This window comes from Sus scrofa, chromosome 18 (genome assembly GCF_054392235.1).
Source record: "Sus scrofa isolate SSC_HxYL_T2T_F1_AM1 chromosome 18, Sscrofa_HxYL_maternal_Yorkshire_Landrace_v2.0, whole genome shotgun sequence".
Taxonomy (NCBI): Eukaryota; Metazoa; Chordata; class Mammalia; order Artiodactyla; family Suidae; genus Sus; species Sus scrofa.
The window spans coordinates 10976315-10989078 of NC_139400.1; the positions used below are offsets into that span (position 1 = coordinate 10976315).

At 50.4% G+C, this 12764-nt stretch overlaps 1 long non-coding RNA gene across 6 annotated transcripts in view; it reads left to right on the forward strand.

Annotated features, from left to right (window-relative positions):
- The window catches only part of LOC102166684 (uncharacterized), a 411372-nt gene that overhangs the window by 68567 nt on the left and 330041 nt on the right, over positions 1-12764 (forward strand). For 4 of the 6 annotated variants that reach the window (XR_014833423.1, XR_014833424.1, XR_014833428.1 and 1 more), the window contains one exon: positions 10689-11043. The exons of the other annotated variants lie outside the window; for them this stretch is intronic. This is a non-coding gene — a long non-coding RNA (uncharacterized LOC102166684). The remainder of the gene's footprint in view (positions 1-10688; positions 11044-12764) is intronic. 6 annotated transcript variants of the gene reach the window in all.

Sequence of the window (12764 nt, forward strand, 5' to 3'; positions counted from 1 at the left end):
GAAGTTGCGGGTTCGATCCCTGGGCTTGCTCCATGGGTTAAGGATCTGGTGTTGCTGTGAGCTGTGGTGTAGGTTGCAGACGCGGCTCGGATCCCGCGTTGCTGTGGCTGTGGTGTAGGCCGGCGGCTACAGCTCCGATTTGACCCCTAGCCTGGGAACCTCCATATGCCGCGGGAGCAGCCCAAGAAATGGCAAAAAGAGCGAAAAAAAAAGCAAATGCCGAGTATGCTGTGTGGGACAGTTGGCTACTGACTTTAAAAATGAAAAAGTCAGCGTAAGAGCTCTCCTTCTACCCCCCAATGAATGGCGTTTGGAGGAAGTAAACATGTAAAGATAAAGAGCCAGGGCCGAGGAAAGTGCACGCTGCCCACCTCCCCGTCTGTTTTCTGAGCCACACACTCCGTACCCGTCCCCGCATCTGTCTTTCATTAGCTTTGATTTTTGGCCTCTCCACCATCCTGGTCTCGGCAAAGGGCCTTTGCACCTGTGTTCATGACTGTGGCCATTCACTCTTGAACTGTGTTCAGCGGGCAGATGTCTTTTGAATTATCCCCTGCTTTGCAGACTGGAAAATGATCTAGAGCTGGGTTATGCCGAAGGAGATAGCTGAGAGTCTGCGACGGATGGGGCGTGGGGCCTGCAGGACGGAGGGGCGGACGATGGGGCAGTGGCACTGTTCACCCTGTTAGCGGGAGAAGGGCTGGAGCAGGTGCACCTGCGGGAGGCAGCACGAGTCCCTTCTCAGGCTGGGTCTGAAGAGCCGGGAGACGTGCAGGCAGACAGACAGTGGGGCTTCCGGAGAAGTGGTTTGGATGGAAAGACAGATTCTGCAGCTGTTGATACACATCTAGGAAGGGAAGCTTCGGAGACAGACAGACAGACAGGCAGGCAGACAGACAGGCAGGCAGACAGACAGGCAGACAGACAGACAGACAGGCAGACAGACAGGCAGACAGACAGGCAGACAGGCAGACAGACAGACAGGCAGACAGACAGGCAGACAGACAGGCAGACAGGCAGGCAGACAGGCAGGCAGGCAGGCAGGCAGACAGGCAGGCAGGCAGACAGACAGACAGGCAGACAGACAGACAGACAGGCAGGCAGGCAGGCAGACAGGCAGGCAGGCAGGCAGGCAGACAGGCAGGCAGGCAGGCAGGCAGGCAGGCAGACAGACAGGCAGGCAGGCAGGCAGGCAGGCAGACATGCACAGCAGATGGGCCCAGGGAGCCGGCCCCTGCACAGGGTTCTTAGCCAGGAAGGTGAGGGCTGTCACGGCGGCATGGGGACGGGGTCGAGGCGGCTCCTGTCCCACAGCAGAGACCCCTCTTCACCAAGGCTGCTCTAGCCACTGCCCTTTTGAATGTTCAGCCGGCTGGCGACGGAAGGTCTTGCTGAGCCACCGATGGGGCCCTTGTCCTTAAGGGGCCAGCTGGCCGCTTGGGCACAGTGACTCCCCTGGGCTCCTTCTGTTCAACAGTTTGTCCTCAGTCATAATGACCGATCCTGGACATGGTGGCCTTCCTGCTGGAGACCTTCCCCCAAGGCCCGAGTGTAGGGGCTGCAAGCAGGGATCTCGAGGGATCCCAGGGGTTCATCGGGGGCAGGAGCGGTTCTGGGCAGCACGCTCGCTGGGCGTGTTGGAACCCTCACCATCGGTAGGCTTTGGGGCTGAGGGAGCATCACGTGGTCACCTGCGGGGGTTGGGGGTCGTCCTGGAGGGGCTGCTGTGCAAGGATACCATCTGTGTGCTGAACCTGAGCTCTCCGTGGTGCCACATGCTGCGTGGGCCCAGCGGGCGCCTCTGATCTTCCACCACCCTGGGCTCTGCGGGCCTGGAGGTCCCTGGCCCCTAAGAGTAGACTGGCTGGGTCCTGCACAGTTTTAGGGCTAGCTGCTGCCAGGTGCTCGGACCCCTGGGGTCTAGGGAGGCAAGACCAGGTCAGGGTTGGAGGCTCAGTTGACCTTGACCAGCCAGGAGGCAGGGCTGTTGGTGCACATGGGGCAGGGGTGTGTGTTTCCCTCCCAGGGGGGTCGCTGGGGACCCTTTTGGATGTCCTTGCCTAAGAGGATGTCCTTGAGCTGCTCAAGTGACAGTGGCAGTAGGGACTTAGAATGGATGGGGGAGGTGGGGCAGGCACGTCCTGGGGCGACAGCAGTGGGGCTGTGACCCTTCCTGCTGGCTAGTCTTCCTCTCAGGAAGCGAGGCCAGGAGGACAGGGGAACGTGAGGAGTGGCAGGTGCTGCCAGGGCAGGCTGCTCAGATCACCCTCAGGGCATGCGGGCTGCTAACCACCTGCAGCCATGCAGCCAGGATGCAGCGGCTCCGAGGGCTATGCTTTGCTTGGCAGGGGCTCCTTCTGAGCAGCTCCTGCCCGTGCTGTGGCTGGGGGGGGGGGGGGCTCCACCGTCCCCGTCCCCATGCTTTGTGAGGCTGTTCTGGGCTGGCAGGGACTCTCTGAGCCAGGTGGCAGCCCTCCGGGGCATCACCCTCCAGCTCCTTCTGCAGGTGTCAGGTGTGTAGCTCAGCTTGGAGCCCATCCTGCCCTTCATCCCCCGTCTCCCACGGTGTGGCCCCCAGTCAGCCTGCACCTCTACCTCTGCCAGGGCACCTGTGCTTCGGGGGCCTGTTGGGCTCAGCAGGATAGCTCTGGGCAGCTGGAAGTCCCTGTCAAAGTAGGGACCCTGTTGGAGCTCTGAGAGGTCCTGCAAATGGGGGACTCGCTTTGCGTGATATGGAGATGACCTCACCGCAATCTGAGGCCACAATTTGGGGAGGCTCACCTGCTCCATTAAGAAAGACAAACTTGATTTCAAAAGATAGCAGAACAGAGATCCTAGAAAAACCAAAGTGGAGTCTCACTGAAGCCAAAGACGGGCTCAGAACGGACCCGTGTCTTTGTTTGTTTGTTTTTACTCTAAAATTTTAATTCCGATGTAGTTGACTCACAGTGCTGTGTAGTTTCACGTGTGCTGCCTGTAGTGATTTGACAGTTGCGTTTGTCATGAAATGATCCCCACGCTAAGCCCAGTGACCGTCTGTCCCCATACAGAGTTATTTCAATGTCACGGGCCCTATTCTTAGGCTGCATGTCATGTCCCTGTGGCTTATTTGCCATGTGACTGGAGGTTCGTACCTCTTAATCCCCTTCACCTAGGCTGCCCACCCTCCCAGCCTGTCCCTTCCTTCCCAGCTGGAAACCACCCATCTGCTCTCTGTATTTAGGAGTTTGGTTTAGTTTTGTTGTCTGGAGTCCAGATATGTGACAGATCATGTGCTGTTTGTCTTTCTCTGACTTAGTTCACTGGCTTAACATCCTCTAGGTCTCTCTGTATGGTCACCAACAGCAGGATTTCCTTTTTTATGGCTCATCTTCCATTGTGTGTGTGTATCACATCGTCTTTGTCCTTTCATCTGTCAGTGGGCACTTAGGTTGCTTCCGTATCTTGGCTATTGTAAGTAATCCTGCAGTGAGCATAGGGGCACATGTATCTTTTGGAATTGGTGTTTTTGTTTCCTTCAGATAAATACTCAGGAGTGAAATGGCTGGAACATACCATAGGTCTGTTTTTAATTTTTTGAGGAACTGCCATACTATTTTCCATTGTGGCTGCACCAATTTGCATTCCCACCAACAGTGTAGGAGGGTTCCCTTTTCTCCACACCTTTGCCAACCCTTGTTGTTTGTGGTCTTTTTGGTAATAACCATTCTGACAGGTGCGAGGTGCTATCTCATCGTGGTTTTGACTTGCATTTCTGTGATGATTAGTGATGTTTGTTGGCCATCTGCATGTCTTACTTGGAAAAATATTCAGATCCTCTGCTCATTTTTTAATTGGGTTGTAGACTTTTTTGATGTTGCCTTGTAAACGTTTTTTAAAATATGTGTTGCATGTTAACCCCTTATCAGGTGTATTATTTGCAAATATTCTCTCCCATTCAGTAAGCTGCCTTTTCATTTTGTTGATAGTTTCTTTTGCTGTTCAAAGCTTTTTGGTTTGATGTAGTCCCATTTTTTCTCTCCTTTTTCCCTTGTTTTTTTTATCTTTGCTTTTGTTTCCCCTATCTGAGGAGACATGTCCAAAAAAATATTGCTAAGAGAGATGTCAAAGAGTACACTACCTATGTTTTCTTAGAGGAGTTTTATGGATTCAGGTCTTACATTTAAGTCTTTAACCCATTTTGAGTTTATTTCTGTATATGGTGTGAAAAAGTAGTCTGGTGTGATGCTTTTGCATGTAGCTGTCCAGTTTTCTCAACACTGTTTATTGAAGAGACTGTCTTTACCCTTTGATGTTTGCTTCCTTTGTCATAGATTAACTGACTAAATACACGTGAGTATATTCCAGGGCTCTCTATTTTATGTTGGTCTATGTGCCTGTTTTTGTGCCGGTACCATAGTATTGTGATTTCTGTAGCTTAGTAGTGTAGTTTGAAGTCAGAGAGTGTGATAGCTCCAGCTGTGTTCTTCTTGAAGACTGTTTAGGCTATTCAGGGTCTTTTGTGCTTCTGTATACATTTCAGAATTATTTGTTCTAGTTAGGTAAGAAATGTCATTGGTATTTTGATAGGAATCATACTGAATCTGTAAATTTCCTTGGTTAGTATGGTCACTGTAACAATATTATTTCTTCCAATCCATGAACACATTGTTTCTTTCTATCCATTTATGCAGTGTTTAGTTTCTCTCATCAGTGTCATGTAGTTTTCCAAGTATAGGTCTTTTACCTCCTTGGTTCAATTTATTCCTAGGTATTTTATTCTGTTTGCTGCAATTATAAATGGAATTGCTTTCGTAATTTCCCTTTCTGATAGTTTGTTGTTAGTGTATAGAAACACAACAGAATTCTGTATAGTGATTTTGTATCCCATGACTTTACTAAATTCATTTATCAGTTCTAACAGGTTTTTTTTGGGGTGGCATTTTTAGGATTTTCTATATAGAGTATGATGTCATCCAAAAATAATGACAGTTTTATGTCTTCCTTTCCAATTTGGATTCCTTTTTTTTTTCTTCTCTTATTGCTGTGGCTAGGACTTCCAATAGTATATTGAATAATAGTGGTGAGGGTGGGCATCCTTGTCTTGTTCCTGATATTAGAGGGAATGCTTTCAGCTTTCCACCACTGAGTATGATGTGGCTGTACTTTGTCATATATGGCCTTTATTATGTTGAGGTGTATTCCCTTTATGCCCAGTTTGTTGAGAGTTTTTACCAGAAGTGGATATTGAATTTTATCAGAAAATTTTTTTGTATCTGGATGATCATATGATTTTTATTCTTCACTTTGTTAATGTGGTGTATCACATTGATTGCTTTGTGGATCTTGAACCATCCTTGCCTCCCTGGGATAAATCTGGCTTGGTCATGGTGTACAATCTTTTTAATGTATTGTTGAATTCAGTTTGCTAATATTTTACTGAGAATTTTTGCATCTGTGTTCATCAGTGATACTTGTCTATGATTTTATTTTTTGTGGTATCTTTGTCTGGTTTTGGTTTCAGAGTGGTGCTGGCCTTGTAGAATGAGTTTGGAAGTGTTGCTTCCTTTTCAACTTTTTGGAGTAGTTTGAGAAGGATAGTTGTTAACTCTTCTTTCAGTGCTTCGTAGAATTCACTTATGAAGCTCTCTGGTCCTAGACTTCTGTTTGTTGAGATTTTAAAAAAAGTTAGCAATTCCATTTCCTTACTGGTGATTCATGTTTTCTGTTTTTCATTATTCAGTCTTAGGAGAGTGTATATGTCTAGGAATTTATTTATTTCTTCTGGATTTTTCATTTTATTGGTGTGTAATTATTTGTAGTAATCTCTTATAGTCCTTTGTATTTCTGTGGTGATGGTTGGGACGTCTCTTTCGTTTCTGATTTTATTGATTTGGGCCCTCTGTCTTTTTTTTCTTGATAAATCTGGCTAAAGGTTTATCAATTTTTTCAAAGAAACAGCTCTTTGTTTCATTGATCTTTTCTGGGGTTTTTATGTCTATATTTCATTTATTTCTGCTACAATCTTAATGATGTCTTTCCTTTTACTTACTTGGATTTTGTTTGTTTGTCTTTGTCCAGTTCCTTTATGCGTAAGGTTAGGTTGTTTATTTGAGATTTTTCTTGTCTCCTGATGTGGGCTGTATCACTGTAAACTTCCCTCTATGAACTGCTTTGGATGCTTCCCATAGATTGTTGACTATTGTGTTTATACTTTCATTTGTCTCCAAGTATTTTAAAAAAGTTATTCCTTGATTTTTTCAGTGATCTATTGATTGTTTAGAAACATTATTTAGCTTCCATGTGTTTGTGATTTTGCAGATTTTTTCCTTATAGTTGATTTGTAATCTCATAGTGTTTTGGTTGGAAAGGATGTTTGAGATGATTTCAGTTTTAAAAATTTATTGAGACTTGTTTTATGGCCTAGCACGTGATCTATCCTGGAGGATAGTCCTGTGCTGATGAGTGTCCTAAACAGATAGAAGTGCTGCAGACAAATGCTTTGCACTGAGTAGACTGGAATTGCACTGATGGGGGCTAGTTTAAATCATGGAGTATGGCTGTATATCTTTTCCAGAGACTGAACTGATTTTATGGCCAGGAGGAATTCTGGGCATCTTCCGGTAGAAAATATTTCCATCAAAATGTTTCCTCTTGCTATGATCTGAATGTTTGTGTCCCCCACAGATTTATATGTTGAATCTTACCCCAAGGTAATGGTATTTGGGGATGAAGCTTTTGGGATTGATTGGGTCATGAGGGTGGAGATTCATGAATGGGGTTATAGAAGGGGCTCCCTTGTCCCTTGCCCTGTGTGAGCACACAGTGAGCAGGCACCGTCTGTGAAGCAGGAAGTGGGTCCTCATTAGACATGGAATGTGCCCACGTCTTGATGTTACATTCCCAGCCTCTACAACCATGAGAAATTCTGTTCTTTATATGCTGCCCAATCTATGGTATTTTGTTATAGCCATCTGCTGTACTGTCTTTGTCTAGCTTTTGAGTTTTGCATGTGTGGGTAGGACCAGGACATTCTCTTCAGAAAGGCTTTGCCCTTCAGAAAGGTGTCTGCACGTGGAGGAGACTGAAATAGGTCTTGGAAGACCCCCAAAGACCTGCCGAACTTCCTGTGATGGCCTTTGAAATTTCAGCATTAGATACATTTGGAGGTTCTGATGATTTGATATTGAAATGCAAACAAACAAACAAACAAAAGCCCCCCAAAAACAAAAACAACTCACCAGAATAGTACTGATGTCTGCTGACACCTCAGGAGAGAATTGAGTGGACAGAGGGTGGGGATATCACCTCCTGGAGGGAGGGAGAAAGAGCCCCAATTTTCCAATTTTGCAGCCCCCAACATCTGAAATAGAGTAAGTCTCAAGCCAGTTCTAAATGGTGAGCACATGAAAATTCGAGCGTGGAACAACTCTTTCTCTTTTTTGAGAAATTCGCAGTCCTTCTAGATTCATGGCATTTGTCTCTTCGATATGCTTATGAAGTGGCTTGCGATGCTGCCTTGGCCCCATTCTCAAGTCGAGAAAATCAAGACGGAAAGGAATGACTCCAAGGTTATCTCGAGTCCTCCGATGTTCTGTCCACTAGGTGACGCTGTCTCGTCACACGTTCAAAACCTAATGCCTCAAAAGAGAACTACTTAAAAAAAAAAAAAAGAAGAAGAAGAAAGCTCCAGGCAGAGGAAAAATACTCAGGTGTTCTGGAGCCTGGGGTGGCGGGTTTGGGGCAGATTAGAGAATTCCCGGCTAACGAGGGGAATTCCAGTCATGCCCAGGAAACATCTTTCACAACCCACGTTTGTGTTTGGTCTCAGGCGGGGTGTTGTGTTGGGTCAGGGCCTTTCGTGGTGCCATGCCAACTCCACGGAGTCAGCGCTGCATCTGCAAACTTTGATGGCGGGTGAGTCTTTCTAAGGGGAACAGGCAGGCAGAGACATCCAGAAAACCCTCTGCACGAACGAGGAAGGTAACTGGCATATCATCCCCTAACCGGCTTCGGGGTATTTGGAGCGTAAATAGCTTGGTAGGTGTTAAATGATTCATAAAGAGTTCATAGGAAAATCAGGGGTTGGAGACTCATTGCTTTAAATGAAAATCTCTCTTCCGACGAAGTCGACTGCCTGAGAGATTTTTTTTTTCCCTCTAGGAGGCTATTTTTAGCTGCTAGAAGTAGTGGCTTCTTTTTTTTTTTCACCCTTGGATCAGATTTGTTTGATTAAAAAAATGCATTTTTCCATTTTTAAAAAAAATCAAATCGCAACTGACTTTTTCTTGTTTCCCCACTTAGGCAGAAATGGCTTTCTAGAGGGGCCCTGGCTTTGGGAAGGCCCGGCTCGGAGGGGCACCTGAAATCGAGTGGAGGGCGTGGAGGTCCCGGTGGAGGCCGCACTGCTCTTGTTCTGTGGGCCACTCCCACGGGGATGCCGTGTCTCTCCACGCAGCGGAAACCACGCGGGGTGGGGAGCGGAGGAAGCAGGCTCCTGGGGGCGCGGGGCCCTTTCCAGGGATGTAGACACGGGCAGGGGCCCGAGCAGCCCCCCTGCTGGCGGGTCTCTGAGTTCTGGGTGACGGCGCATCGACGTGCGAAGTACCTTGCGATGAAAAGGCCGACCTCCTGGTGACTGTGGCCTCTGAGGCGGGACGCACATCCCAGCCCACCCCCCGCAGGGCAGGGATCACCAACATTTTGTTCTGTTTTTGCACTGTCGTTGTTAACCCAGTGAACTGGGAATGCTCCTTGAACCCGCGGTTCAAAGCCTCATCTGCAGACACCAGAGCTTTCTGTGGCCCAGTTTCCCTCTAAGGAAGAGCAAGTCCCTTCACCCTTATCTGCCTGTCCTGGCGGTTTGTGCCCCAGATCCGCGAGGGCAGGTCCTGACCCCAGCGCTTCAGAACACGACGGTACCCATGGCTCGTCTTTGGGGAGATGAGTAAGTGGAACGAGGTTAACCCCCAGGACTGGGGCCCGAGAAGAAGCGGACGTGGCGACAGGGCTGCACCTGCACAGACAGCAGGTGGAGAGGCGGCGGGAGGCCGGCCGTCCACCAGCGCCGGAGACGGGCCTCCGAGGAAGCCACCAGCCTCCAGAGCCGTGCGATGCCAGGCTCTGTCGTGTCAGCTGCCCCGGCCGTGCACCTGGGGAGGGTCGCCCGTGCAGACCAACCACCAGCGTGTGCCACGTGGACCCTGCCAGTCCTGGAGGTTCCCAGGCTTGTTCATTTGCTCACTCGTTGCCCAAATGCCCACTGTGTCCGGCACAGGGTCCAGACAGTGACCATTACAGCACAGAGACCTTCACGGACCTCATACAAGAGAAACGCTTGGTATTTCTAGTGACTCTGTCACGTCAGACTGCACGGACTCGTAATTAACCACCTTTGGTGAAAAAAGAAATCGATCTTTTAACCCCAGATGCCCAATCTGCTGCCCCTGGAATGAAGAAGCAATGGGATCCTGCTGCGTAGCACTGGGAACTATATCTGGTCACTTATGATGGAGCATGATCCTGTGAGAAAAAAGAATGTATACATGTACGTGTGACTGGGTCACCTTGCTGTGCAGCAGGAAATTGACAGAACACTGTAAACCAGCTCTAACAGAAAAAATAAAAATCATCATAAAAAGAGAAATGGATCTTAAGTCATCCCTTATTATCATTTAAAATTATTATTTAAAAAATACGGAGTTCCCTGGTGGCTCAGTGGTTAAGTGTCTGGCCCTGTCCCTGCAGCCGCTTGGGTCCCTGCTATGGCACAAGTTCGATCCCTGGCCTGGGAGCGCCTGCACGCTGCCAGTGCCAAAGGGGTACATACTCTTTTTTTTGTCACCATAAGAAGTAAGCGTCAGAGGTCGGAGGAAAGTAAGGAGCAAACCTAAGCCTGTAATCCTGCTGTTCCAGGTCGTTTTCCTGACCGGCCGTCTAGTCCCAGCAGGGAGAGCTGAGAGCCCGCCTGTCATGACCCTGGGTGCACACTGCTCGCACACAGCCTGGGCACGCCCTTCAGGCAGCACCCACTGCAGACTGTGCTCACACGCAGACGCTCCGTGAAAACACGCGTGTGCACGCGCATCGTGACCTGTGGGTTCCGGGGGGGCGGTAACTTCACGTGCGAACAGAGCTGTGTGTTTGGAGCGCCCCCCGAGGGTTCCTGCTGCATCTCTGGGGAGAGCAGATGGCAGCTGTCGGGGCGTCGTTTCCTGCAGCCAACCCGGCTCCTGCAGTGTGTGCCCTAGAACTTTCTACCGGGTCCCTGGGGGATCAGGCCCTGCTGGAGCAGCCCCTGTTTGCGGCCCCCAGGCCGGGCGGTGGCAGTGTCCCTGTGTGAGGGCCTGGACGGTGGGAAGTGAGTGGAGGCCGAGGCAGGTCGAAGGTTAGAAAGGAAAATCGTGAACAAGACGCACGGCATCCGCTGGGCCCGAGGGCCAGGCCGGCCGCGGCGCTCCTCGCCGTTCGCACTGTTTCTCTTGGCAGGTCTTCTGAGAGCCTCCGAAATGTCAGGCTCAAGGGCAGGCCTCCTCGGGGTGGCGGAGCGCTCAGGGCCCGGCCAGCAGCGGCCTGGGGCTTCTGTCTGCTTTCTCCTGTGGAGCCGGCCCGACCCTGGATCCGCTCCCGTCATCCGTCCAGGATGCTGGCTGCAGGGTGTGTGCAAGTCACACTCTCTTGATGGTTGCTTACTTTTTTCTGTTTATCAGGAAAAATGGCAAGTACACAGAAGAATCCCAGGATAATGGAGATGCACGGACAGCCGCCACCTGTTTTCCGCAGCGCACACGCCGCCCTGGCGTTTTTGCTGAAGCAAATGAATAGATGTGCTTGCCATCAGGGCCCCTGGTCCTCCAAAGCTTCAGCGTGCATCCTTCCAGAACAGGGGCGTTTTCCGACGTGACCGCCACGCGTCATCACGCCGACAAAATGACCCGTTACCATGCGATCCTCAGGCCGAATTCACATCCGCCGGCTGGCCCCTCCGTCTGATGGATCATTTTCACTCTGTCTCTAGCAGCGGGGCCTCCTGTTTTCACCTGAGATTTCTCAGAGGTAAAGAAGGTAGGACTTTCCGCATCAGTCATCGCCCCGGCAAGATTTAATGTGTATTCAGGAGAAGTCTTTGTGCTGGGGAGACTAACAGGTAGCCCCCATCACCTCACAGAAAGCGGTCCCCGCGTAGGAAGGGCGTGTAAATGGAATCCGAGGAGAGAATGTACACGGCCCGGGTCGTGGCTGCAGTGTCGTCTGAGAACCACTCCCCCGGGCAGTCTGGTTCTGGGGCGTCCCTGTCCTCCAGGAGGGAACACTTGAGGCTCAGCCTTTCCGGTGCTCCCAGCTCTGCCTCCAGCATCCTCCAGCCCACAGTGACCGCTGCAGCTTAGCTCCAGTTTCTGTGCTTTTGCCCAGAAATGTGACATTTGCCTGGTGCCATCTGGAGCGTCTTGAATTCTGTAGTTTTGACGTGTCCTGGGTGTCTGGTCTCTGCAAGTAAATTGTTAGCCCCGAGAAGGCTAGAGGTAGTGTCATAGGTGCTTTTTATGGCTCAGAAAACTGCCGCCAGGCTTGGAATATATGGTGGTCACAGACTGTAGTCGTTGCTCCATACCTAGGAAAACCTTCTTCATTTTTGCATGGTAAGTAGAGAATCCGGAGTAATGCCAGTTTTATAATTTTGATTAATTTACCACTTAAAAGAAAAACAGGCTTTTTCACCAGGAGATTTATGGCATAAGAGGCACCTGGCTTCTCTCGTTGCCATGTTTCTGGGAAATACCTGGCCCCTTTACTTCCTTGAAGAATTTGACCTGGATCACAAATCGGAGGCCTTCCGGGCAGGGGTCCGGGGGGTCTTCAGGGAGCGTCTCCCGGTGGTGGAATTTCAGAGGAGGAGGAGCCTGGGGAAGGAGAAAGGCAGGATTCAGGACCAAACCAAGGGCTGTAGTGATCAGCTCAGCCTGGCAGGGCCCTTAGGGCGGGAAGCGAACACCCCTCCAGACCTGGCAACACCTCCTCCTCCTTCCTGGCGCCCCCTCTGGGTGCTTTCGTCCCATGTCACTCATCACCTGGTGTCATTAACGTTTAGTGAGCGCTGAGCCTGAGAGGCAGTCACACGTACGTGTGTGTGTGCACGTGTGTATGTGTGTGTGTGTGTGTCTGTGTCTCTCTGTGTGAGTATGTCTCTCTGGGTGTGTATCAGTGTGTCTGGGGATACGTCTGTGTGTGTCTGTGGGTGTATACATGTGTGTGTGTGTGTGTGTGTGTGTGTGTGTCTGTGTCTCTCTGTGTGAGTATGTCTCTCTGGGTGTGTATCAGTGTGTCTGGGGATATGTCTGTGTGTGTCTGTGGGTGTATACGTGTGTGTGTGTGTGTGTGTGTGTGTGTGTGTGTGTGTGGGCAGGTGTGTGGAGGCTGCGGGCTTGGCTTGGGTCTGAGTCTCCTCTGCTGTTTTCCTCCTGACCCTGGGCCGTCTCAAGGCTCAGTGTCCGCATTTGGAAGATGGGGCTGGGAACAGCACCTTGGTTGCGGGAGTGCGTGGCCTCGTGCTGACACTCGTATGCACTCAGCACACCCGAGCCGTTTTTGCTGCAAACAGGCCAGTGGTTGGTGCGGCGCCCCCAGGCTTTGGTGAGCGCGGCGCCGGGCGGAGCCGAAGGAGGCTGTGAACGGGCGGGGACTGCTTGGCATGTGCAGTTCCAGGACAGAGGCGACAATGAAATGCCCGTGGCTCCGTGGAGGCCGCGAGGTGCACTGTTCACAGACTAGATGGGGAAGCAGCAGGC